Here is a 27,098-nt window from a genome sequence, read left to right as displayed (position 1 = left end):
TGCTACCAGTCATAAACTTACTGGGAGAAACCCAAGACAATTCCGATCTTTGGTTAGAGGAAATTTTTTTGCATTAGAGTTTGCATTAGTATAGACTTTTCTCAGGAAGTACAAAACCTGTAATTTTCATTCCCTTTAAGCTAAATCTTTCCGTTGAGTTGTGTAGTAGATGTTATTTTCTACATAAGAAGATAAGTAAAAGTGTTGAGAAATGCCAGACTGATTCCTAATCTGTCCATGAACATTATAAACCATAAATCTCCAATAAGACCATATTTTCATGATGTGGATATTTGATAGGATCTTCTCAGAGAATACACCTTTTCTCTATCCTTTAATATATTTTTTTCCGTTCTATATTGAGTTAAATCAGTAGTATTGAGCAGAAAATGAAAGTGGGGGACTAAAAAGGCACAGTAAAAAATAAATAAATAAAATCCTGTGTGTTCAAAAATAAATCTGGTCATAAATAGCCACGAATTAGTTTTTGTCGAACCACAACCATTTAACTTGCCTTCTTAAAGCTCTATTTCATAATACTCCATGTGATTACAGCCAGACTGCAGAGGTGCTTTCCTTAACGTAACTGTAATTAGGGGTCTCTCCATACAAATACTGTTGATGTAATCTTTGTTTCATTGGCATCAATATAAAATTATTTATTTTTTCTGGGCCCAAAAATTGTATCTGTCTTCCCTGCTTGAACACTTGAGTTTCATTTCTCTTTCCTGCAGCCCATAATCAGGTACCCGACTGCCGTTCACAGATGACCAGTGCTTTTCATTCCAAACAAAATGTACTCCAAGAAAATAAATCAAATGACTCAAATGCTTTTATTAGATAGCTTTCTGAATTCCAATACAAATACTTTTTACAAATCGTGTAGGTGCATACACATATATTTATAATATTGTGCTGTAGATTTTTCTCTTTGATCTTTTGCACCATTTTTATCCTTCCTGCGGCCTCACAGAAGCAGATATTCAATATCAAGGACTTTGACAAATGCAGGACTCTGACTGTTCAGTCACTTTTTCTTCTATATGTGATGAGAAATATAGGTTCCTTGGCTCTTGATCAAAATTGGCTGAGATAAATTCTCAAGCCTGCCCTGGGCTCTGAGTCTGCCCCCCACTCAGCTGACACCACAGCTGCACCGGAGCACTGGGCAAGTATCTGCTTTAAATAACAGATTCTTGAGAGAAGCATGCAAAGCGTCACAGGGATGTGATATATCTAAGCTAACTGTCATTCTGCAAGAACAGGCAGGGCCAGCAATGCGGGTGTAATGATGCAGGCTTCCACAGCTGGGGCTGGACCAGGCTGTGCCATCTGCAGCGATGCTCCCCAGCTGTGTTGGTGGCATGGCAGAAGAACAGCAGATGCCACACGGGCTGAGGCTTAAGTGATCTAAAGCTACAGGCTTCTGCAGTGAGAGTTTGACATGCATTTATTGAAAGGGTGTTTGGATTAAAAACAAAGCTAAATGTTTTTCAACCTCAAAACTTCAGGTTTTTTCTAAAATGTTAGTCCCAGCGGGGTGCACTGTTCCTTTCCTGACAGGCAGGCTTGTATGGTTACTGTTTCCATGGAGGGAAAGAGAAAATAGACTCAATCCTATTGTTCCTGGGTTTTGGTCACATTCAGGCAATACTAGCTGCAAAATAATTAATTATCAATATCAAAGTGATAGGAGATTTTTAAAGAGCTGGTAAATATAATTCAACTATTGGAAATGTACATGGTATGTTGACATCCTTTTGAATTTAAGTATTTTAAATCATTTTCAGCTGGTTCCAATTAGTTAAAAAAAGTGTTGTTTGTACTTCTTTCAGCCTAGTAAAACAGAAAAATTAAAAAATACATTAAAGACTAAATAACACTTCTTGCTATCATAGTTTCCAAAATGATTCTTTGCTAGATAGCCAATCTTTAAAAACAAAACAAAACAAAACCAAAAACAAACAGAACACCCAACAAAAAACAAAAAGCAAAAAGAAACAAACACAATAATCCAAACCCAAATAACCAACCCCCGCTCCCTGCCTCCCCCCCCCAAAGGAAGCAGAACAGAAGAATTGGATCATAACCACACCAAAGCTGTGAGTTCCTGCTTTATACAGCATTATTGCTGGGTTTTTTTTTTTAAACCTGAAAACAGGCTCAGTCTAGTAAAACTGAAACTCTATAATCCTGGGGTCCCGCCACAGCAGTCCAACTGCAGGATGATGACCTCATCACAAAGTCTTGGAGGAACACATAATTTCTTTGCATGTGCTAAAAGTTAACCCCTTAATGCCCTGACTGACGCAGGGCAGAGCTATTCTGTCCTTCGATCGTAAGACCCAGGATTTTCTTCAGTCCATGCTGCTTCAAGGGATGGTGTGGGCTGGTCTCACCTTATAGCCCACCTGGTTCTGCCCAGTAATGGCCAACTCTGGCTAGTTTTTCTTGCAGAATCCTACAGGCTGCGCTTTGCATGGGGTTGGTTCAGCCATCAGTAGTGCCTGGTTTATGGTCCACCCCCCACCCCACCTGTGCCCCGAAATGCCTGCATCACCTATCATGGAGCAGAACGCGAACTGCAGGCAGCTGAGTTACTTGTGTGCACTTTGCTGTTCAGTGATGGGCTGGTGAGAAAAATGGGCTTATATGGCATTCTCAGTCTGGCTTGTAATGGAGAATTTAGGTGTAGTCATAGATGCTACTGATAATCGAGCAGAAGTACTGAAAATAAATTTAACACCTATTTTGCGTACAGAAATAATATTGTTTTTCTTTTACCTGGATATGAGATATTTTCTGTGGCTGAGTTTTTTGTTAGTACTATAAGCTGCCTGTAAGAGAAACTTAACACCACTTAAAAATAAAGCCTGCATTAAGTATTTCTATGTGAAATATTTTTTGTAATGGCATACTGTTAATTATGCTTGCCTTTATTCCTCTATTGCAGTGTGCTTACAGATCATATGTCAGAAATGGAACTTTCTCATATTTATTAATAGTTTTAAGTGATAAACAAAAAATACCTATAGGAAAACATAATAACTATTTATATAAAGCAACTACTCATCTCCACCACAAAGATGGATTTTAAGCACCAAACAGAAGGTTTTGCTCTTTGGCTGTGCTGATGCTGAAGGCATCAGTTAAATTAGAATCCTTTGATATGTTAATTATTTATTGTTGTAAATTATGCATCATCTAAAATCAAAGAGACACATAACCTATAATTTATTATTCATTTAGGAGGAAAACTTGCCTTCATATAACAATTTCTCTGTTAAGTACCAAGTTCTGATTTGAAATAAAACCTTTTAATATGGGCTACAGTTAAAACATAAAAGAGGTTGAGGTTTTCCTGAGAATATGAAAATTGTCTCTGAGACACAGTTTAACCCCTACAACTTGCTTAATAAGCTTCTAAGTTCACTGAGCCATGTACAGTTATGGATTCAGTAGACACAGGCTAAAAGTGAGTCTTTTTTGTGTATCTGTTGTTAGAAGATTGGTAGGTGAAAGTGGATTTTGTTATTGCAGGAATGCTGAAGACCAGTTACATGTGTTTTCTCATACAGCATATTTTGCAGATCTTGGAATCTCAGTTCATTTTTACTTAGTGGAGGAGGCTATGAAATCCTTGACCTGTGTCTGAGTTGCTCTTTGAATTTGTTTTATTCTGTTTCAAAGTTTAGAACAAAATTATGGGATTTGAATCCAGCCAAACCAAACCAACCAATCTGCACTGTGTGGTTAGAAACCATGGGTATTTGTATAGCTGTAATAAAACTGTTAGCATTTACAAACCAAAATTTCACATCCTCATTCTCCTTTTTGTGCACTTTGCGTCCAGTTGCTGTTGGAACAGAATGTAAAGTAAATGAAAATTCTTGGTTGCTAAGATCTTGGAATTTCTTAGACTAATTTTTTTGTTCCAGAAGAGAATAGAAGTGGGTAGGAAAGAGATTGTTTTTGATTTTTTCTGACTAAAAGAAAAGGAACAGAAAATGGTTATGCATGTGTAATACACATGTACATAACGTGTATCGAACACATCATGAAGTCTCTGGGGCCAGCTCAGCAACTGAGGGAGAGAGGTCCTATTGACTAATTTGTATGGGTTTGCTTCCAATGTTTTATCATAGAAAAAAAAAAAAAGCAGCTACATTGCAAAATATTTTAGCAGTCTAAGTTTTAGTGTGAAGAAAGAGGCATGAACAGAAATGCAGTAGAACACAATAAATTACTTTGTTCTTTAATCTGTTTAGGAGAGTTGTTTTGATTTTCTTATGATACTAAATGCATACAGATACTTCAGAGTCGTTACAGCATTTAGAACTAGTATATAGCATATACAGTAAAATATTTGAAATTACTCTGTATGGAAATGTGTATACCATAGGTAAAGTTTTCACAGAGAAGAGTAAGAATTCTGTATAAGAATTGGTTTTAGAGAAGTGACCAGTTCAGCGAGTGCGTGACCCCCGCTTTGGTCAGGCCAGTAGAGCTTTCTGCTTGTGTTGTAACAAAGCTGTGGCACAGCAAGAATGGGAGTGGAAGAGAAATGCCAAATCCACTATTGGCAACTCACATGATCTGATGAGGATAAGATTAAATTGGGCTGAAGTTCATGAGGTGAGGAAAAAATTCCCAGAGTTTGTTTAAGCGGTTAAATTTATTTTCTATCCTTTTGTTCTGAGCAAAAACAGTGGACAGAAACATTGGCAAAATGGTCATTCATCTTTTAGAGTATCTGCTGACGAGTTCTCGCATGGCTGAGGAAGGTCCTTTCTTCTACATTAAGCATGCGAGACTCAGGTGTGTATTTGTAAATAAAAATGAAATAAATGTTTGCTAATGATTTCCACTGAGAACGGGAAACTAAGCCTCTTTGCCAGATTAAGAAGAAACGTAAGGTGCTAACAGTACCGTTATTGTAACAAATCCTGCATTCCTTGTAGTTTTGCCTCTAAGATGAAGCAATGCTTTATTCTTTCTACCATAAAACTCTTTAAAGCTGCTTCTGTGCACACTGATCTTGTTGAAGAGAAAAATGATTCAAAATAAGAAAAGAGTTTTTCAATAGTTCTTGCAAACTCAGCAGGGAAGCCAAGGTCTGTCAGCTCTGTTCTGCATGTGAAATATTTTGAATAGCTCCAGAGCGCAGCTAATGTTTCTGAGGCTTCCTTAAGGAAAGGTCAATGCAAACTACAAGAAGCAGTAGGCAGTAAGTCAAAATAATAGAAAAAAAGTGTATTCTTCCACCTGTTTGCCTATGTTAACAAGCTCAGCTATTCAGTGCTTATAATGGTCAGTGTCAAAATAAGAATATAGTCAACCGTCTTTTAGAAATAACACAGGTTTTTATATACATAAATGTAAGCTCTCCATATATGTATACACTAAAATTTTGGTAGAGTTTTCTGCTTCTGTTCTTTTGTTTCAGTTAGCAATTGCTTTTTTATCTCCCTTAGATAACTTTTCCTGTTTGCTAGTTGACCTTAGAAACAAGCTTGTTTTTATGAACCTTAGCTGTAGACCCGTTATTGTGTAAATTAGAATCAGAGCGAAGCGAGTTCCAACATCATCCAAGCATCACAACTATGGCTTTTGCAGATGATCTGGTCTTGTTAAGTAGTTCATGGGAGAGGGGTGCAAAAGAATATTGGAATTCGGGAGGCATTTTGTGAATTTACTGGCCCAGGACACCAAGAGAAAAATGCCCTGGCTTTTATGTCAAGCCCACTAAAGATACATTTACAATTAACGACTGTCCTTCATGGGCAATGAGTGGCACTCCTTTAAACATAATTTAACTTGGTAGTTTTGAAAAGTAATCAAAGGTTAACAAAACCTTTGTTAATGCACTTCTCTGTAAATGATGAACTGGTGTGTGTTAGCATTTTCTGTTGTCCTCACTGTTCTGATTGGTTAATTATTTTTAAGGCAACAGTTTAAGATTGGTACATACTCTATTTTTTTTTTTTTTGTTCAACTCAGGACTTCCTGAATATAATGCTGAAAAAATAAATCCCTGCCATCAAACCATTTTTTCCTATCATTTCATATAACAAAAAAATAATAATCTTATTTTATAATCTAAGACTATATTCTCTGTAGTATAAATCTTTATAACGTTAAACTTGAGTATTTATTACATGTTCCATCTTGCTGCTGACATTCCTAGTAATGCTTCGCTTAGCAAGGCTGAAATGGTACTTCTGTTCTTTATAGTGCTAGAAAAGATTGAAAAAACTCTTTGTGCACAAATCACAAAAAAGCATAACTTATCTATTACAGAGCAAGAAGATTAAATACATAGCCATAAACTCCTTGCAATCATGGTGGCTGAGTAGAGGCTTCTTCTGATTGCTTTAATAAATCCTTTAAGTATGCTTTCAATCTCTCAACAATTCCTGACAAAGCTTGCTGTTGTTGTGCATCTGCCTACATCTAAAGTTCCGGTTATGAATATTTTATATGGCTTATCACTGCACTTGTGTCACTAGTTCAGAAGATGCTGGTGTGCTATTTGTTAGTGCTTGTTAATGCTGTACTAGGCAGAAAAAAAGGGGTGATATGTAATTTTAGAATCTAGCCTCCCATTTCCTTTTATAGAATATATAAAAAATAATAAAGTTTGTGAATGATTGATGAGGTGATTGCATTTCACAGATTTTGAGACCTTGGTCCATTAGCAAAATCATTTTGGGAACTTGGCTTCCTGTATGCAGTGTGTAAGGGACTAGGTCAACGATACTGCAATAGCACAGTAATGAAATGGTATCCTGGAAAATCTGCTGTATCTGTAACTGCTTGATTTCTCTTTTCTCGTGTAGGAAACTGAAGCCAAATTCATGAGTGTCCTTGTAAAAACAGGCTCTTCAGTCGTGTTTGCATTTAAGTTCTTCCTTTTTAGTTATTTACAGTTACTTAGACTTTTACTGCTAGATCATTTTAAATCATCACCGCTAATCATTCAAATACTAGTAAGTGTTGAATTGTCAAACCACCTGTGAGTACCTCAAATGTTTCCCTTAGGCTCACATGTGGCCCTAGTAAGTTCATTTCCATGCCTACCCAACAGCGTTCGCACAGCTCCGTACAAGCTCTCCTATACTCACAGATGGGTGCACTTTTGTGGAAGATAAGAGGAGCTAGCATGCTATCATCTGCAGAGTTTTATTTCTTACTTTGGGTGAAGAGAGAGGCATATGATAATGACATATCCATGGCTATTTTTGAGTCCTCATATTTTGTTCCACAAGGAAGGAACTGTTACTTATATCACATTGTGTTTAAAAGCTGACAACAATAACAAAAACCTGTGAAAGTTAGGTACAAATGAATAATGATATAAAATGGAATTTGTTTTGATATCTATTTTGGATTCCTTTTCAGGAATACTTTATTTGAATAAGCTTATAGCCAGGGTTGTTTTCAGAACAACATATTTTTAAGTCAATACTAATAAATGCAGAATGCAAATTTTTGACTCCTAATTGAGACTGTTTTCAAAATTTATTTGTTGGATTAAGATCTCTGGGGTTGACATGATTTTTTTAAATTATTTTTTCTTTCTGTTAGAGATCCTGCAGTATATGTCTGTAAAATAATTCCATTTGTGACACGAAACCAAGTGGTTTGGGTTAAAGAAGTTTTGAAAACAAAGTAATAAACATTAAAGCAGAAGCTGCACCTAAATAGTGTAATGCCACACAAATAGAGAAGAAACCAATGTATGAAAACTACAAATGTATCTCAGTACATGACTGAATTGAGTTCAATAGTTCAATGAGAACGTTACCTAGCTATCTACATTTGATGATGTAATTATATTAGCTGATGCCCACTTTCAGCACATGTAGATAAGAGATCAAAGGCAATTTACTGCCACTCACATTAAAGACAAGATTTCCTTTTTACCTGTCATTATTTGTCTTGGCAGGAAACATTTTCTAGCAGAAATCTGATTTGAGATGTCATAAGCTTGTAAAAAAGATGATGATGCATTTGGTAATTAAAGCTAGAACAGGACCACTTGCTTTCAGTACCTTAGAGAAATTCCCTTGCAGAGTTGTGAGTGATTGGATTAGTTTCTTAGGTCTGTGTTTTGTGATCATCCTTGCTAAAATATGAGCCAGTGTCTTCACTGCAGTTTTATTTGTTGAGGCATTTGTCCAGAATATGGTTAAGCCCTTCTTTCAGAGAAACCATGTCTATTCCAAATATTCAAAATTAAGTCAAATAAATAAGCTATTAGCTTCCTATACCTTCTATATCCTCAGAAACTAGATAATAATGTATCAAAAGCAGATGGAGAACTGTTTATTTTAATTTGGCCATGATTTCAAATCCAACAGAGCTAGAATTTAGATGAACAAGAGTACTTCCACAAATATCATCTTAGGAACACTAAATTTGTATTTCCTTCCTGCAAAAAAGAAAGAGTGTATATGCAGTACTCTGATGTGAAGACATGTGTCTAAAGATTTTGGTGAATATCATCAAGTCACTCAATATTTTGGTGAATATAGAATATGAAGGTGATTTATAAACTATTTTGTGAGGCCATGCCAGGGGATTAAGTGTTTGGGTGTTGTTTTTTGTTGTTTTTCTTCTACTACAAGTTTAAAATTCCACATGCAGTCGCAAAAGTGTTTCACATGTTTGGATTCTGAGAAATGGTTTCTCTTGAAACTGAGAAATGCATAAATTACTTAAGTCAATTATTTATTCAGTCAATTAATGAAATAAAGTCATTGCTATTAAAATGCATTGTCTTGTCCCCTGAAGTCTGCTGACATCTCCAAGTTTTAATGTTAAATCCATAGTTCATAAGTTTAATCCATAGTTCAGTGCCTGATGTGTCTTTTCAATCAAAACTTGATTGGGGCCAAATCATCTCACCTTAAGGATCTTAATAAAGTAAAGAAATTGGTATCAGATTAACGTGATCTTTGAGATTGCTTGCATGAGTAGGAGAGGACTAACTGATAGCAGTTTTATTTTCAAGTGGGCTCTGCTATTTCTGTAGGGTTTCTTCTTTGACAGCTCTGTAAGTCTCCACCTGCAGCATGCAGAAAGAGCTGCTCGCATTCTGATGTCCCAGACAGCCAAGACTTTATTGCTCTGGATAAGATCTGTTCTTCCATTCTCACTGAAGCAAAATTTCCGCCTGTATCTTCCTTATTTTGCTGTTTCAGTATTTCTGCTAAACCCGCAATTCCCACAAGTCTGTCTGATTGATTTGCTTCCCACATTTTTTCCTAAGGCCATTCCATGCATTTGAAGACTGTCCTTTTGATCCCTGGGCTCTGTTTGCTTCCAGTAAGGCTTATACGGGGCTGTCGATTCATATTCACTGATCCCTCCAGCTGGCAACTTTCAGAGTGATTTCTCTGTAACAAAGCCTAGCATTTTTCACTAGGATCTGGACAGATTTCATATAGATTTTTTTTTTTTATTTATTTCCTATTATTAATGAATTACGTCTTGACTATTGCACCAAAGTTTGTTTCTGGGGGTCACTGTGTAGTTGGAAGTACATTATCAGAGGTATTTATTTTTTAGAGGCAATGAAAACTGTATTTAATGTGCTATGCCTGAAATTTTAACAGCTGCATGAATGTGTACATGCTGTAATACTCATAAACATTCTCCAAAAAGAAACACATTGATTCTGGTATCTCCAAGTATGCAGATAAATACTTGTTTACTTATCTATTTTTCTTGACATTTTCTTTATTAATTAACTTTCTTGGCCGATGTTGAGAGTGCTTTGAAAAGTGAATGCAGAAAGGTAGAAGCAACATGAACTATGATTTTCTGCTTTGTAAAAAAATAGTATAATGTAAGCATGTAAGAATGATATATATTGAATGAAACTCCATTACAATGTACAGGACAAGAATTTCCCAATGATTTCCTTCTCAGAAGAGCATTCTTTTATTGGGGCGATTGAGAATACTGCTGCTACTAACAATATCAAAACCCCAAAATGTTGTTATTTGCACATTCACTACTTTATTTTAGAACTTGCAATACCTGAGTTCATGTAGCCACAGTTCTTGGCTTGAGTAAGAAGACACATGAGATCTGGGCTTATGCTAGAAAAAAATTGAAATCATGGACTTTAAAAGTTTCAAACCCAGATATCAACAGAAAGAAAATAAGTGAGCTGAATAATATTCTTGTCCTCAAACCTGTTTTGGCATTCTAGAAATTCTTTTCCTACTCTGCTTGATAGGTAACTGCAGGTAGGGCGTTAGGACAGCTCTTTGGGTATCTACTCTCCACTATTTCTGTTTGATAGAAAATAATTAGGTCAAGGAAGAGAATCAGTAGCTTTATTCTCTAAAGAATAATGGGGGGAGGGGGGGAAGAGAGCAGATGGGCATGTGAAATACATGTAGAATGATTCCTCCTGTTGGAACCATCATTTTTTTGACACTCCCCAGTTTGATATATAGAAGCTGAAGAGGCTTTACCTGACTCCATAAAACCAAGGGAGCAGTAAAAAGAAAGGGAAATATTTTTATTTCTGAGTATTAACAAAATCATTACTATGTTGAGAGAGGAATATTTACCTCTTGCATAGAATAAGGTAAAGGAGAGGGAAACTACAGCTGATTTGTTGTTAAAGGTCCTCTGACAGCCCAGGTAGTTAATGACACCATACATTTCTCATTGGAGTATGTGAAATTATTGGTATATGGCAATAATTGGTACTAGTATATTTTCATATGCAGGGTGAATGTATGTGGAAAAGGGCACAACACTAGGTCAGAAAACTTACAAACCTAACCTACTCTGAGACAAACTAGGAGGTGATGGGGGCAAAAAGAGTAGTGTCCTGAGCTGAGAAATAAACACCTTTGGCATAAAAGGTGGAAGTTTCTTCTGAGACAAGCTACAATACAGCATTCTTGTAATAATAGGAAAATATAAGTGCTCAGTTTTACTTTTAAAGTAGGGAGAACAGGAATCATTCACTAATAGAATCACTCACTAATAGAACGCTTGAATTAGGAACAATTATTGCAACAGTTGATTTTGCTATATTGCTCTACTGAACTACCTGGGGTATTCATTCTATCTTCTCATACCAGATGAAATTATGTCAGTCTTGTCTAGTCACAGCTAAACAGCATTTACAGCTTCATAATAAGTATCATAACACCTGTTTCTTTATTTTACCTGGGGGTAATTTTACAGTATCTCAGTCAAAGATTCATATAAACCATCTATTGTTTACTCATAAGTACATGTTGCTTCAGAAGTGTCACTTAAATTTGGATGTGTTATTCATTCAGATTTATTGTATGTTGGGTTTGTTCACCTTTTCCTTTGTGTGTTTGTACTCAGTCATTCTCTTCTTTCTTTTTTAAAATCATTTAATCTGCATTTCAAATGGTGAACCTGTAGGAGCAAGAATACTTCTAACAGCCCTTTTCATTAACAATGCTGGTACAAACCTTTTAGTCATCCCAGAGAAACTTTAGTTCTTCCCAGAGAAACTGTAGACAAAAAAGCATCTCTCAGCTTGAGCATGGCAGTCCTCATACTGGACAGCTGTACTGAAAAAGCTAGGTTAGCTTGTGGAGCCCCGAGATTACTTAGTTTCCCTTCTCTTGGGTAAACTGAGTCTAGAGCATCTTCTTTTCTTTAAACAACCTATTTTTAAAATAATTTCCCAGTTTTGCTTAATTTAGAAACATCCCTGTGATGGTGTATGGGACAGGAATTACTAGGAAATTAAATATGTGCTGTCTTTTACCATGTGTTAGGTCCTAGGCATGCTTGTTTGCCAAGTAACTTTACAATAGCAGTATTGTGCTCTACAAGTCTTTTTGGGACCTGGAAGTACCTCACAGTATGCAGTGAGATATGTATTCCTTCACTAAGCCTTTCTTCTCTAGGCTGCTCTTTAACATCGTGATTGGAATTTGGTTTGGGTCTGGTTTCTACAGCACGGCTAGCGAAGAAGGTCCCAATCAAGCAATAATAAGTGGAAAATGTATATCTGTATTGTTATACTTAGAAAATAAAAAATAGTTTGATGATGCTGCCTTTACTGAAATAAACTCGTGTCTTACGTAAGGATTCAATACATGAGAGATGCAGGATGGAGCTTTTGGGGTAAATAGTTTGATAACTAGGTTGACCCCAAAATAATTGGGGAGTTGGTTTTTTTTAACCTGAAAGCAGAATTTGAACAATTTGTGATAGAAATCTCATTTTACTTCAGACAAAAGTTATCAGAAAATAATGTTAAAGTTAATATGATTAAGACTTTTAAAATATTTTTCAGCAGTAATCTATAATCCACCCAAGAATTTATTGCTTTTCGTTGAAATCTTTATGACCAAACATAGGAAAAAATGTTTAGCAGAACCGGGATTTATTTGTTGGTCAAAACTGGAGGATGAGGATATGGGGTGAAAGTTGAGCTCAGCGTAGTCTTGTGCCGATCCATTGGGCAGAGCTGTAGGAGAGTCCCAAGCTCTCACGCCATGAGGAATGAAGATGTCACTGGAGCTAAGCTTCCACAGAGAACTCTTTGCGCAATGGCCGGCAGGTTGGAGCATGTGCTTGGCTGCCGGCGGGTAACCCAGGACGGGCATCTGTGCCGTCAGCTGCCACCGCTAAATCCAACAGGCTGCCTGGGAGCACATCACTGGAACAAACAGCTTGGGCAGTTTGGGCTGTTGGCTCCTCCTCCCTGCTTTTTGTCCATATGTGTCCAAATCGCAGTGGTTGCACTCCTCTGTCTGCCATAGAAGCATTTCCCTGGAGGGGAAACCAGGCTCTGAGCAAACTTACTAAAGCTGGAGATGAGAGAGATACCCCGCTGAACTGTTGTAGATGATCTGTTTTGTAAGATTCGTGTAGGACCTGAAACTATATTACCTGTGATTTTTAAAAGAGGAAACAACTCATATTCATTTTCAATCCTTAAAGTTAGTTACATTAAATGTGCATAATACTGGAAAGTTTTAATTCTATTTCACTGTATTAACCAGTGTACAATAGTTGATTCTTTCCAGTTATTTCTTACCTGCATTGCAATAGAGTATGTTTCCTTCAATCTTTAAACAATAATTGTCATTTACTTTATTGGTAGCTAATGTATTATTTTCCCAGATAAATGTAGTGGTTATTCCATTGTCTAGGCTTCCAGTTACGAAAGCTGACTCCCATTAGCCACTTCTCTGTAATGGCTTGTGGCGAGTTTGAACAGAAAACCAAACTAATGCAGCCATTTTTCAGTCTCATAAAATGATTAAAACTGATGTAAAAGGACTCATTAGAATTGAAAACATTAGGATCATTAAAAAGCCATTAAACCACCTCCACTCTTCTGATTTATTTTATAATTACCTTATTTGGTCACTGTTTTAAAAAGTCACAGAACCCCATTTTTTGTCTCTGATTACTGGCAGTATACCCATCATGCAGCAGGAGGACTTGTTCATGTTCTTTGTAAGTCTTCTTTTAAGTTAATTCTTCAATCTCTTCAGACCCTGCTACTGCAGCCACTTTGGCCATATGCTGAAGTTCAAACATGAATAGATCAACTGAAACCTGCACAACTGGTTGCCTACTTAAAGACTAATGTTCAGGGTATCAGGACCTATTCAAATAACCCATGCTGAATTCTGCTTACCTTAATGGATCATATTTGATTTCAAGTGCTTTGCTTACAAGTGACATCAGAATTTTAAGCCTTGTTTTCTGAAAAAAAGCAAAAATTAATTAGGATGCTTCAAAGCATACTTCAGGTCCTACAAATACCAGATTTCCTTTAGCTCAACATAGTGATGGAAATCCCAGGACATGGTGGGAGGGAAGAGACCTTTATCACAGCTCTCATTTGATCTTGGCCCTAGGTACTTAATGGCTTGTACATATGAGTGACTTTAAATACAACTGCTGTTCCATGAAGTTCTTTGAAGCTATTCATGTACTTAATAAGCAAGAATATTTATACTTTTTTTTATGTGGAGAACAAGATTTTTCAAAAGGGCTTTTTATCTTTATGAAAATGCTCCTAATTTCAGCAAATAAGAATTAAGAAAATATTATTGTTTCTTATTCTCAAAGGAGACTACTAGTACTTTGGAAAAAATACTGAAAATTAATGAAAATTAATTATTTTGGAAAGACTGTGCTCAAATTACTGATGGAGCTGTCAGACATACCAAGAGGAATAAAACCAACCTGTCTGCTTTTATAAACATTTTCCAGTGTAGTTATCTATCAGTTATTAATTCTGAAAAGCATCTCTTTGGAAAAAAAGAATGACTTAAGAAAAAGTACATGGAGTTTCACAAAATATTCTCTTGACAAAAAACCTCATAAGAACTTACGTTTAATGTAAACATGTAATTTGAAAAGTCCTAAATAAAACCACACTTTTCCAAAGGTATCTCCAGTTTGCCTCCCAGGCTACTCCAGTGAATGCACTGTGCTGAGTTTCTTATTAGTATAACTAATAGAATATATTCTATATATAACCGGAGTAGGTTTTAGTCTGGGATAGCCACATTTAAGGTTTCTCGGCTGGCATAACAGGGGACCACTCTGTTGTTTGCATATTGGCTACAATTCTATAGTTTATGACTGGTTGTGAAAGGGTGAATTGATGTTCATCCCCATCTTATTCAACAGTTCAAGGTTCACAGTTGTCAGATGGAATTATATTCTTTATTTGGCGTGTACATATCAAGCTTTAGGAAGAAGGTGACATGCTTAAACCCATTCTGTTGGTGTCTAATCCTTTCACCGTTAAGGTGACAAATTTTTATCATCTGTATTGCACCTGATGCTGTGTAGTAGTGCTTTCTTTTATACTAGTTTCCACCTTACCAACATTAAGCACTGTTGTTTTGACACTACTTGCAAAATGTTTTTGCTTTGTGACTGTGTTAAAGGATCAAAATTGATCAGTCATGTTAAAACTAACTCATTATTTTTTGAATCATATGTTGTATTATGGACTGAGCTTTACATTCTAAATGTTTTCCTGTAAATTCTTCTGACTACTATCAAGGAAAAGAGGAGGTGTCGTGTTCATGTTTTAAATTAAGGAATTCAGTGCAAAGTAGGTGCTTCTCTAATATGTTTGAAGGGAGAGATAATGCTCAGAAAAGAGCGTAGAGGTTGGACTATCCAGTAAAGAGCTGTTAATTGCAGTTTTTCATCTAAGTATCTCTAGATGTATATCCCTAAGAGTATCTTTGGAAATCAAAAGGTTACTTGGAGGCTGTAACTCGAACAACGTTCAGCAGTAGAAGGAAGACTTTAGAGTTTTGAAAGAGAATGTGCCAGAGGAGCTGTGTTTGGGGAATACTTGATGGAAGGTTTGCAGGTCTGATGCTCTTGTTCCACAATGAAAGTAGTAGGGATTTAATAGAAAGTTCCTCTTTTATGTGCTCCATACACCATGATCCTAATAGGACATAGGGTGTAATTCCTGGGTGCTTTTCTAATATTCCTCAAATCTTCTGGAAAAGCTAAGTGAAAAAGTAAGGTTTGAGGCTCATTGATAATGGAAAGTTCTAGAAGAACTCACCCATGTAAAGCAGTGTGGGATAGCTCACATCTAACAGTTGAGGACTGCACCAGATGACTTATCAAACTTAAAGCCAATCCCTGGCACTTTTCTGTACTATCTGCTCTACTTTCTGTAAAACAACCAAGCACATTATTGCTTTTCTTTCCTAATATCATGCATTATGCATAATTTTGTTCTTCTCTTCCTGTAGGTCATTTGACTTGACCTGTAAATTTACTGCAAGCAAGGAGATAGGAAGATGACTACCATAGGTAAGTGCTTCTTAAAACAAAAGACACATGTCAATCATTTGCTACCAAGGAATTGAATAGAAATTTTTCTCTAGTGTCACCATAGTGAGAATTCATGCCATGCTACTGATAAAGCTGTCATTTCACTATGAAATGCTTCTGGCTGGAGCTGTGATTGAAACTTGGTTAGTTAGAATATTGACTACATATATTTTAATACCATTCCTTTTATATGTTCATCTTTTCTAGCTACTGAATAACCATGTATGGTAGTCAATGCCCCAATTAACTGAATGCCAACTGCTGTGTTCACAACACAAATTCTCTTCCAGATGTCATTGTCCTGAGTACTACTCAGAATCGGGATGGCCTGAGGCTAAATCCATGTTCAGTAACAGAAATTCTCAGACATTCAAATCTGAGGTTTGCAGGGGCAGAAGTTATACCAGAACACAAGAGAAGACGTAAAAATGAACCTGCCCAAGCAGTGCTCAAACTTGTCTTTTTTAAAAGCTGCATATGTTTTAAAATATGAGGATGAGTGAGTAGAAAGCTCTAGTGTGACACATTGGTAATATCCACAATGTGTGTGTCAAAGGTACCTGTGGAAAAGACAGGTAAATTTGTAAAGATTAAACTTTATAAAGATTGAACCTAGTAAAAAGCATGATGACATATAGAAAACCTGGTTAAATCCACATTCAGCTGGCGACCCAGTGTTACAAAGCCATGCAGCCTCTTAGATTTTGGAGAGGGGTTCACCTTCGGAGAGCAATCAGCAAATGCTCTGCTTCATTTTAGGGCTATTTCCATCTATGCAGAGATACTCAGTTTTGAGTTGGAAAACTTCTTCGTTTCCTATGGATTTTATTTATAGCACATCAGAATAATCCGTAACCTTTTGTCAGTTAGTGTTACAGTATAGTATTAGATTATAGTATTTCAGTTTGAGAAGAAAGCTACAATAGTGCTGCGGCAAAAGAGTTTAGCTCTCTCTCTCCGTTCTGCAGAATAGTCCTTGGCTCTCACCATTGATGGTGTTTGTTATAATAAATTAGAGAGAAAAAGAGAGATCAAAGAGTATCTTTGCACTGGGCATATTAGTTGTACATTTGACTGATAAGGCTAATGGATTATTTTTTTGCAAGACTGCCACATGAAAAATTGATGTATTTTGTAACAATTAATATTAAGCGCCTCTTCTGCCCTTTGTGAAAACCAAAGTAGCTGCTTTTCCTCTGCCCAGCACAATGCAATATAGGCAAATTAAAAGACTTATTTTTATGCTAACTTGTTCCGGCATACTGGAGGAATATATGCAGGATCATAAATGGCATAGTCCTAAAGGTGAGGTCCTAATTTACTTTCCAGTTTTATTTCAGCTTGGTTTTCCATTGCTAGGAAGCATAAAAGTTACTGAGTTATACTACATTCACCTCACGCTGGTCTCCTATCAAACAGAATATCAGTGGAACACCTCCATGGAGCTCTCTACATGAAATTGTCCTTTTGTACGGCTCATAATCGGCTGCAATGTGACCAAGCATCTGGTGGTGACAAGCAGACGTCTTTGATTTATTGGCTAATATCACTGCTTGTTAGTGGATGGTTGAGCAGGAGACTAAAAGAGCATAAAATCAGAGAGAATAAATTATGAAGGCACCGAACTGTGGCATTATAAACCCCTCCTTGTCACAGCTGTGACATCTCCCAGGAAATGTGGGATGAGAGAGACATTCCCTTTTCAAAGACAGTGACCACTGTCTTCTGGTTTTGAAAAAAATAAATCCCCAAACAGCCTAAATCCACCAACAGCTTACCTAAAAGTGTGATTTTTTCTCCTGCTTAAGCAATCTGCACGAAAACATTACATCTGCTTGGAAACTGAGCTGATTAGCATCTAATTCAGAAATCTGGAGAATCTAAAGGGTGCTGGGGGTAAGATGGATATCTCTAATGTGAGTAGAGATCTATGCTTTCCTTTAAATGTTAGCCAGGAATTGGATCAAACCCACACTAGAAAAGCCAGGCTTACGATTCTGCTTCTCACTCTCAACATTTGTGATCTTGCTAAGCTGAAAAGTACACATGGTCCCTGCTGTGCAAAATTGTTCCCCATGCCTTGTCCCAGTTAATGTGTGGATAGGAGGAGAAGTAGCTTTCCAGTCTGTGCTGTGTTGTTTTGCAAAAAACATATGGGTAACTAAGACTTTCAGGTCTGTTCTACATTGCAAAGAATCTTTGTGGACTTGACAAGAGGATCGTAATGGGGTAGGTGTGCAAAGACATGATAACAAAGTCTCAACTTTTAAGAGTCTGCAGCAATTTTAAATGTGCTTGCCATTTTTAATTCCTTTTTAAACAGTGAGTATCTACCAAATGAAGCAATATATGTGACTGAACACACTTCTGACCGCCCCTCAGGACAGAAATGCAATAGATCTCAACTATTATTCATAGCTGACAATTATTTTGAGCTGCAGAGCAATGGTGATTGTGACTACTCACAGTGTCAAATAAACATTATATATATATGTTTATTCAATAAATCAACTTGAAATATGAAAGGAAGGAGATATTATTTCACTCCCGTGTGGTGATGTTAAACTGACTAATGGCAACAAGCCATGCAGCGATTCAGTAGGAAGCCAGTTAAGAGTTATAATACCTTCAAGGAATAAATATGGTCATTAACATATGTAATTGACAGTTTTCTGTTAAAATATTTATGTTAAATATTTTTATCATCAAGTGAGGGACTAAGAACCAATTCAAATGGGAAAGAAAGTTTGTCTATGGCTCTAGTGACAAGTTTAGCTTTACTATTTCGATTAAAATCTGGTGGGAGTTCTTGCAAAGTTTCCTTTTACCTATTCAATGTTAGATAAGCTGTAGCCATAATGAGGAGATACTCCTTGTACTTTTAATGAGCAACAATAGCAACTGGTTATGACTTACTGAGAAGTAAAAGGAAACTTTTAAGGGTGCCCATTGGAACTGTTTTGATACTGCAGTTATCTGAGGGTATTAGCCTTGAGCAGGTTCTGGGAACTGCAGAAAAAGGCTGCACAATTAAAAAGGCAGGACCGAGCCAAGTAGTAGCCCTTAGTAAAGGGAAAGAGGAGCACAGGCTAATGGCATGAGACCCTTAGGCAGTAGTAAGCCAATATGGTACTACATAGCACTAACATGAGAATGTCCTCAAACTATTTGTTCTGGGATTTCAGTTTACAAGGGGAAAAAACAGTGTTCTCTGAAGAGAGGGTTTGTGGTTTGTTTTTTTTTTTTAACAATTTGTTAATATTCTGGAAGAAAGCCTTCATAATAGTCATAATCAAAAATGTAGTCTAAAGATATTTGATGTATAACATCACAGTTAATAAAACTTATCTCGTACTAGGAGAAGTGTAGACTGAGGGCTTGATAAGAGTCAGTTGCAAAGGGTAATGCCGTGATGCTTGGTGTTTCAACATATTTCTCTGAGTAGTCTTTTTTAATTTTAAATTCTATTTTCAAGTGAGAGCTGTTCTGCCTAATGGATTTGAATGTACTGAATAGATTTGAAAGGATTTCCTTCATGTTCACTTTATTTCTGAAGCAGTTCAGCCTGTTTCTGCTTGGAGTTACAAAATGAAACAAAGAGGAAAATCTCCATAAAATATGCATACCGATTTTAATAATGAGTTCAAAAAATCTCTCCTATAAATAAGAACTACTGATCAAATCCTTGTATGCATTTTCAGCGAGAAGAAAAGCATGACACCCTGAGACAGAATTCTGTTGTTTGTTAGACAGTGGCTGTGTCAGTCAAAATGTTTCAGACAGTGAAAGACATTAAAAAGCCACAAATACGCAGAATCTTGAAAGACAAATTAGATGGCAGATAGTCTATTAATAGAAAACATAAAAATAAATACCATCCAAAACAAGTTTTTCATTCAGAGTGTTCAAAAAATCAACTTGTCAAAATTGTCACAGGCATCAGGGTCTTAGTGAATAGACTTCACTTTCTCTTAAGTGTTTCTTCTCATAATAGCAAAAATAAGGAGAAAAATCTTAAAAATAACTTAGATATAAGAAAAAGAAAATATTGAAGAGATGAGACTTTAATTTCCAAGATGTGCTGCTTCAAAAAGAAGACAGGTCTTTCATTTAAGAATATGGATCTCAGGAGATCTGAATTTAGTGCCCAGTCCCACCCAAAACTGCATATAGCCTAGGCAGGGCACTCACCTATTTCACAAGCCATACAATGGGAATTTCACGGAGCTAGCACCTGATGCAAATTTGTTGTTGGTTTTGCCATCTCTACAGCTGTTTGCTGGAAATGTAATTCACAAAGAAAATACAGCTTCGCTTCTACTCCTCAGCTGGTTTAAGTCTCAGAAATGTTTTGTGATTTAGCACAACAAAGGGTAAATATTTTGAAATACACATTCACCAGAAGGTCTTCAAACATTTAAAAGGAGCGATAGTTGATTTTAAACAAAATGCATACTTCATCTAGATATCTAGTTCTTTGCTTTGAATTATTAGGAGGAGATCCTGCTTACTTATAGGAAATAGATAGAATGTATGCTTCTGAAGTTCAAAACCAATATCTACTTTATCTTGAGAATTCTAACCTGTTTTGCTGTCTGGGGACAATAATTTTGTTTTATCTAGACAATTAGTTTTCATTATCTGTTCCTGATCAGATTATATTTTCCAAAGGTGTCTATAAAAAGATGAAGATGGTACCAACAGCTAATCCAGTAGTTAATATTAAAATTTTGATTTAATCACCTGGATCACATTGCAGAGCCTGCATCAAGCTTTCTGAGTGCCTGAGCTGCAAACAGGATGTGAACCGAGGTTCACGGTATCCCAGCTCAGTGAGCATTGTCTTGTGCTGTAGATACTCAGTTTACATAAAACCTTACAGTTTCATGGATTTAGAAAGAAATTGTATATATGTTTGTTTTAGTTCATAATGAGGAGGTGCAATGCTCCTAAAATCCTTGTCTGAGTGGGTTTCTAGTCAAAACCACAAAGAAATTTATACTGTATTAGCCAATACTTCACTTATTGAATTATTTGTAGGAGGCCTCAGAAAACGTTTAGTTCCTGATTCCCGTTCCAAGCAGGTGAATTCTCAACTTTTGCTGCTTTTTTTTTTTTTGTTTCTTTTTCTTACTGCAATTATATGTATGCTTTCCAAGTGATGTGATGTATGCTTGTGTATTCTTGTTTCATATCTCATTGTTTTAAGGAGAAGCATCCCATGAGATATGGGAAGAGAAACCTCTTAATAGTTGTATGCACAGCTCTCACGGTTTGTATTTTTAAGAGTCTGTAAGTCACCCTCTGGTACTGGTCTCATTTGTTTTTCCTTTTAATTATTATTTTCATAATTCATAAATAGAAAAATCCAAATCACAATATAGCTAGTGAGGAGATGCTTTTCCAACAGGCAGTTCAAATCAGAAATCTATTTCAGGATGCTCTGAAGTATTCTCTGAAGCAGTAGATCTCCACTGACTACACAGACTGCCTAGGACCTATGCTTGCCCTCCTCTGACATGTGGCTTCAGTGCACAGCACTGTCAATACTCATTACCTAAATTTCAGTATTATACACGGGTTTGTTCTTCAGTTGTTCAAAGTGAATGAAACATCCTACCAAATAAGAATGGCAGTATTTCATGCTGCTGTTGCACTTTAATTTCCAGTGGCTACTCTTAAAGTGGCTGCTCTTCTGCTTAATAATTAGGGCTCTGCAGAACGTGCTTTGACTTGGATTGTCCCAGACAATTCGCCAGCATAACTGTGGTTGCAACCTGCTTCAAGCAATGGCGAGCTTTCCCCGGAGTACTGGTTGATATGAATCATTAGTAGTTCACCATCCATCTGATTGTACATACAAGGAGAATCAAATCCCAGAAGTGCAAAGACCTACATCGAAGTGGAAAAGTATTTTGATGCTTCCAAGCCCCTTACCCCGTACAGGGCTGCTGGAGAAACTGTTCAAATATACAGCAGGGTTTCACCTTGTTTTTCAAATCAGAGCAAAGGCTCCATACCATGAGAAAACTTTCACCATCAGGTGTTAGTCACTCTTCAGCATCTTTGCAATTAAAACATTACTATTGCAAAGTCCTGGAAGCTTAGGAATAGCCATTTCTTGTATACTGAAGTGAATGCAAGTGTAACCATGTGCAGCCATGTGTGGTGAATCTGTCAGAACTAACAGCAGGAACTTTGATAAGAGTTCTCCATCAGTAAACCTGTTTGATAGCTCAAGGTCTTTGAGTTGTTATTAGAAGTGGCATCCAATAGGGCTGCTGTAGTTAAGGGTCTGTCAGATTTCCCCCCACACACACACAGACACATCCCTAGGGATTTATTATATCTCAGCTTTTCCAAGTTATGTTGGGGCTAAAACTATAGCCAACGACTTGTCAGCACGGGCATAATTTCATTTTTTCTGCCGTGAATTGATCTGATCACTTAGTTTAAGAATTGGAAAGGGTGATGATCAAGACAGTATGTGTCCTTTGTATATTAGCGTTCATTGGGTTAAGAATCATTAACAGCAATTTATGAGTGTTGCCCTTCTATCAGAAGGGAGGTTTTTCACCATGTAAAGCAGATCAACAGAAGGAGATGGGTGAGGGGCAGCAAAACCAAAGCAGACTACATAAAGGAATTCACTTCTTTAGAGAAATGACACTTTTGGAAAATTATTTCTGTAGGACTCAGTATTTGGAAGATGGAGGAACTACTATTTTTGAATTTGCATCTCACAAAAAAACAAAACACAAAAACCAAACTATTATCATATTGACCAGCCTGTTAATTGGTAATAAGCAGAGACTGGAAGTAGGTACAAGAACAGACAGTTCTCATTTATATACAAAATTTAAAAGTCCCACACTGACAAAGTTTAGAGCCTTCTGGTTTTGAAGACTGGTCACAGAGGGAGACAGTAGAAGGGCTTGAAGGTGAGGCACCCGAAGAGCAGTGGTGGGAGATACGGATCCCCTTTACCGATAGCAAGAATAGGAGCAAAATCATATTTACATAGTGTCGACAGAGAATGTAGCCATTTACACTGCTTTTGCACTTGGTGCAGAAGATACAGGAATGTTTTTATCCTAACTGCAGAATGACATTATAAGTACACTTATGCAGTTGTACAAAAATTATGATAAATGTTTCATGGTTTTCTCATAATTACTCTGCTTCACAGATTCATACCAAAGTGTGCCGAGTACACTGCTGAAATGAGTAAATAGATGTATAGAGATTTCTAGTCTTGTGAAACTTATAAGGTATGGGGTATATCATAAAGAGCCCTGTGACATTAGGTGAAATATCTAGTTCTCGATGAGTAAGAACTGGTTTACTGACTCGCCAGGGTATTAAACCATATTGCTACTTTGGGAACAAAGACAAGCAAAGAGGGTTTTTATTTGTTTGACATCCGTCTCACCTGTATAGAAGTGCTGCATACTAATGTCTGTATGCTGTAATGTGCACTCAGAAAATAAAAAAATAAAGAAAAAAATACACCTAACAAAGTGTAAACACTTGTTGGTGTGTTACGTAAGGGCTGTGTCCCAAGTCCTGCAATGCAACGTACACTCTTTCCTAGTGTAAAGGCCTTCAGTCATATCTGGGCTTAGTGAAAACTTTAGGTTGAGGAGGGCACTTGAGGGAAAGCATCCTCCTAAGTCCAAAATAGGATCAGATGTTCTTACTAAATTTTACTTTACTGAACCATACTTTACACCATAACTTCGGCTATCTGTTTAATTCAGAGTTTCTACTACTTCTCCAGCAATTGTTTGCTTCTTTTTAAAATGTGTTCCTTATTTTTTTATTACTATCAGTTTGATCTGTTCTATTACAACTGCTTCAGCTATGGACACATATGCTGCTTGCTTTCTCAGGAGAGGCAGGTGTGGTGCTGGCTGTATGTTGGCTGGCTGTATAGAAATTTGGCTTATTCCTATTAAGAGAGCGTGGTAAAGGGGCCCTAAGCCTAAGATGATCCCTACATCAAATTAAGCCTATGACAGGATAGAGATATAATTCAAACAGATCAAAGGTCTGCTTTTGACCTTCCCTGCCCAAGGCAAGCTCTCACCACACAAATAAATCCTAGATGAAAGTGTTTATTCAGCTGCTTAAACGAGACTTTTTTAAATCCATAGTTCCCAACCCTAAATAGCGAAACCTTTCTATCTTATTGCAAGAGGGAAAACTTGTATTTTAGCACTGCTGTAGACAATACAGATGATTCAATTTTTGTGTCATAGTGGCAGCCTGTCATGGGGAGACTGTGATTCAGCAAATGGGCATTCTGGTGGTGTTTGGTATGAATTCATTTGGTTGGTTGGTTTCTGGAATAGATCAGAGAGGTCTTGTTTGATAGCCTTCATAAATAAAGGGTGACCCGTGAGTAAATGTGAAAAACTACCCTTATCCTCTATGATTTCTATAGCACTTTTCAAAATTGTCAGGACATGAAATCATCACTATCTCTGTGCTTTATTCCAGACATATTCCAACCGTAAACCAAAAAAAGATAAAATAGCCTAGGCAAAGAAACTTGCTGACATGGCTAAGCTTTTTCCAACACCATATTTAAGTGTTGTTTATGTGTGCCTATATCACGCTGTAAACAACATAGTACATGCACTCTCCTCTGTGACTGGTGAGGTTACCCCAGGAATATCTAATTCCCAACACATCTTCTTGGCACACATCAGGGCCTCGTGTATGGAGCAATCCATCCTCTTACAGGGAAACCTTTTTCCAAGTTCAGACCCTTTTGTAAGTGTTCATTCTGCTGGAAGAAGTTTGAGCCCAATGCCTGGTCAAAGCACACATTGTTCAGTTTCTGAAATAATCCCCTGTAGGTGTTCTCTGTGCTCCTTTGCTTCTGTCATTCTTCCCTTTCGGTGGGCGTTAGGCAGAGGTCCCTCCAGGTGCTTCTGTACCCGGTTTTGTGTGTTTTTCTCCATATTTCTAAGTTCTGGCTATGACCAGAAGTGGAAAAGCTAAAATGTCATGAGAGAAATTCTTTTTTGTTTGTTTGTTTGTTTGTTAGAACCAGAAAAAAAAAATGCTGAGAGATTTTATCTTTGTTTTCATCAAAACTGAAATGTTTTATGAAGGTTCTTTAATTTCTATGAAAATTCTGTGGAAAAAAAGAAAGGTTTTAGCTACAGTCCTGTCTGGTTATTAGCCAGCTTTTCTGCCTAGGTCTTCAGCATCCTCTAAAGCTGGAAGCTGTGGAGTTGAAGAGCCAATACTCCAGGCTCTCAGCTCTTCTCTAGCCAGGTGAGACCCAGCCATCAGGGGCTTGGCAGGGAGTCCTGCAGCCACATTGGTGGTGCTGGGTTTTCAACAGCTGCGGGCTGAAGCTAGCTGCTCTGCCAGGATCAGCACTGCTCCCTGCGTGGGGACAGCAAAAGGGACCAGACTGTTGCTGACCGCAGGGTGGGTGCCACTGCCTGGGCTGCAGGGTCCCTGGGTGGGGGGCAGCTCTGTAGGCTGGCAGCCGGGCTGCTTGCAAGGAGCCTTCCTTTTCCATGGCACTATGTTGCAGTGCATCTAGAGCAAAATATTGCTCATCTCATCACCAAAATATTTGCATTTTATCCTATTTCAGTCTAAGAAATATTTCTGAAAACAAAATGTTTAGTGGAACTACAATGTAGTTTTTCAAATAGTTGTATTTCTGTAGCGGTTATATTAGCAAATGTGAATATTTTTCTTTAGTTTATCATTGTAAAGTTGTGAAAGAGTTTAGAACTGGAGTTGGAGAATGTATTCTCTATTTATTAAAAATAAAATAAAAAAAAGAGAGAGAGAGAAAAAAAACCACCTGAGCCTTCAGGATATGATCTAAAGTTGGGCATTTATTTTTCCCAAATCAAGAAGATTTTCAGGACATTGAAACCACCATCAAGAGTTTAGTTTTGGGAAAAATATAAAAAATAAAAAAAAATATATTTTTTCCATTTAGGTGGTTAGCATAGTGTTTTCTAACAGTTTTAAGAAATAGTTCTTAGCTGCAGCCAAGCAATACATTTTGTATCTACTTAAAACTGTAGGATGGGCAATGTGCAATGGCTAGAGAATCTTCAGCTTTATTTAATCACTTCACTCTGCATTTGAAAAGTAATTCATCATGGAAAGTCAGTGGGGTATACAGAGCACTAATTGCAGCAAAATATCAAGTACAGTTTTCCTCTGTCTTAATTAAACATTAATGAGTAAAGTTATTTGCAAATGCATGCTGCAGGGATGGACTTGTCTATCCAAGTTTTGTAAATACTGACACCGGGTGTCAAAATAAAACACCTTAATTGATTTATACAGGAATAGTTTAAAAAGAGTGCACCTGGAGTGACATTTCTCTAGCTTTTTACAGAGTAGTTTCCTGATGAATTATTTATAAAGAAACTTGGCCTGACCTATCTTAATTACACAAGTGATTGTTTCCAAACTAATCAATTTTGCAAGTGAAGTGAATTCTCTCCACTGTCAGTCCTTACTACTTCAAGAAGGAATTGGAATAAGAAATGCATCTTTTGACAGAAGTTCCTACTGTATCTATCAGTGGGCTGCTGACAGGATCCTTAATATTACTAGTGAGCTCAACAGAACGCTACTTCTAAAGTTACCCATGTATTACTGAGGAGTGTAAGTAAGAAAGTAATAAGAAAGGCTGTGACAAATCCAGTATCGGTACCTAATTTTTAGTGCCTAGCCACAGGGTGTATCAAGTAAATAAAGATAGCAGAGAATGAAGAGACCAGATTGTTTAGTATTAAGAGGTGGTTGGAATTGAAATGCTCTCTAGCAGGTATTCAGTATTTCAGAAACGTGCTTCAGAGACAAGGAATGGTTCAAATCAAATAACTCTAAGAGTGTATCTCCATTTGTTTCCTGAATATTTTATATTTAGTTATATAGATTATATTAATTGTAATCAATTCTTAAAACTAAAGCAAACAAAAAAGCCGATGACACCTGCAGCTTGTGACTTAGCAATATAAAGGTGTAATGCATGACAGCAGCTGCTGTGCAGGTGGAGGAAAGCACCTACCGAAGGGAGAAAATGTGAATACACTCTTGCTGATAACTGTAGTAGAGAATGTTGGATAGATGAATTCCAGAAATACTCATTCTAACTTCTAGTAAATCATGTATTCAGTGAGAAAACATGAACAGAGACATAAAGGAAGAACTGATGCAGGTAAGAGAGGGAAAAAAAATATCTAAGCTCTGCT

Source organism: Falco cherrug, chromosome 8 (genome assembly GCF_023634085.1).
Source record: "Falco cherrug isolate bFalChe1 chromosome 8, bFalChe1.pri, whole genome shotgun sequence".
Lineage (NCBI taxonomy): Eukaryota > Metazoa > Chordata > Aves > Falconiformes > Falconidae > Falco > Falco cherrug.
This window is presented reverse-complemented; position numbering follows the sequence as displayed.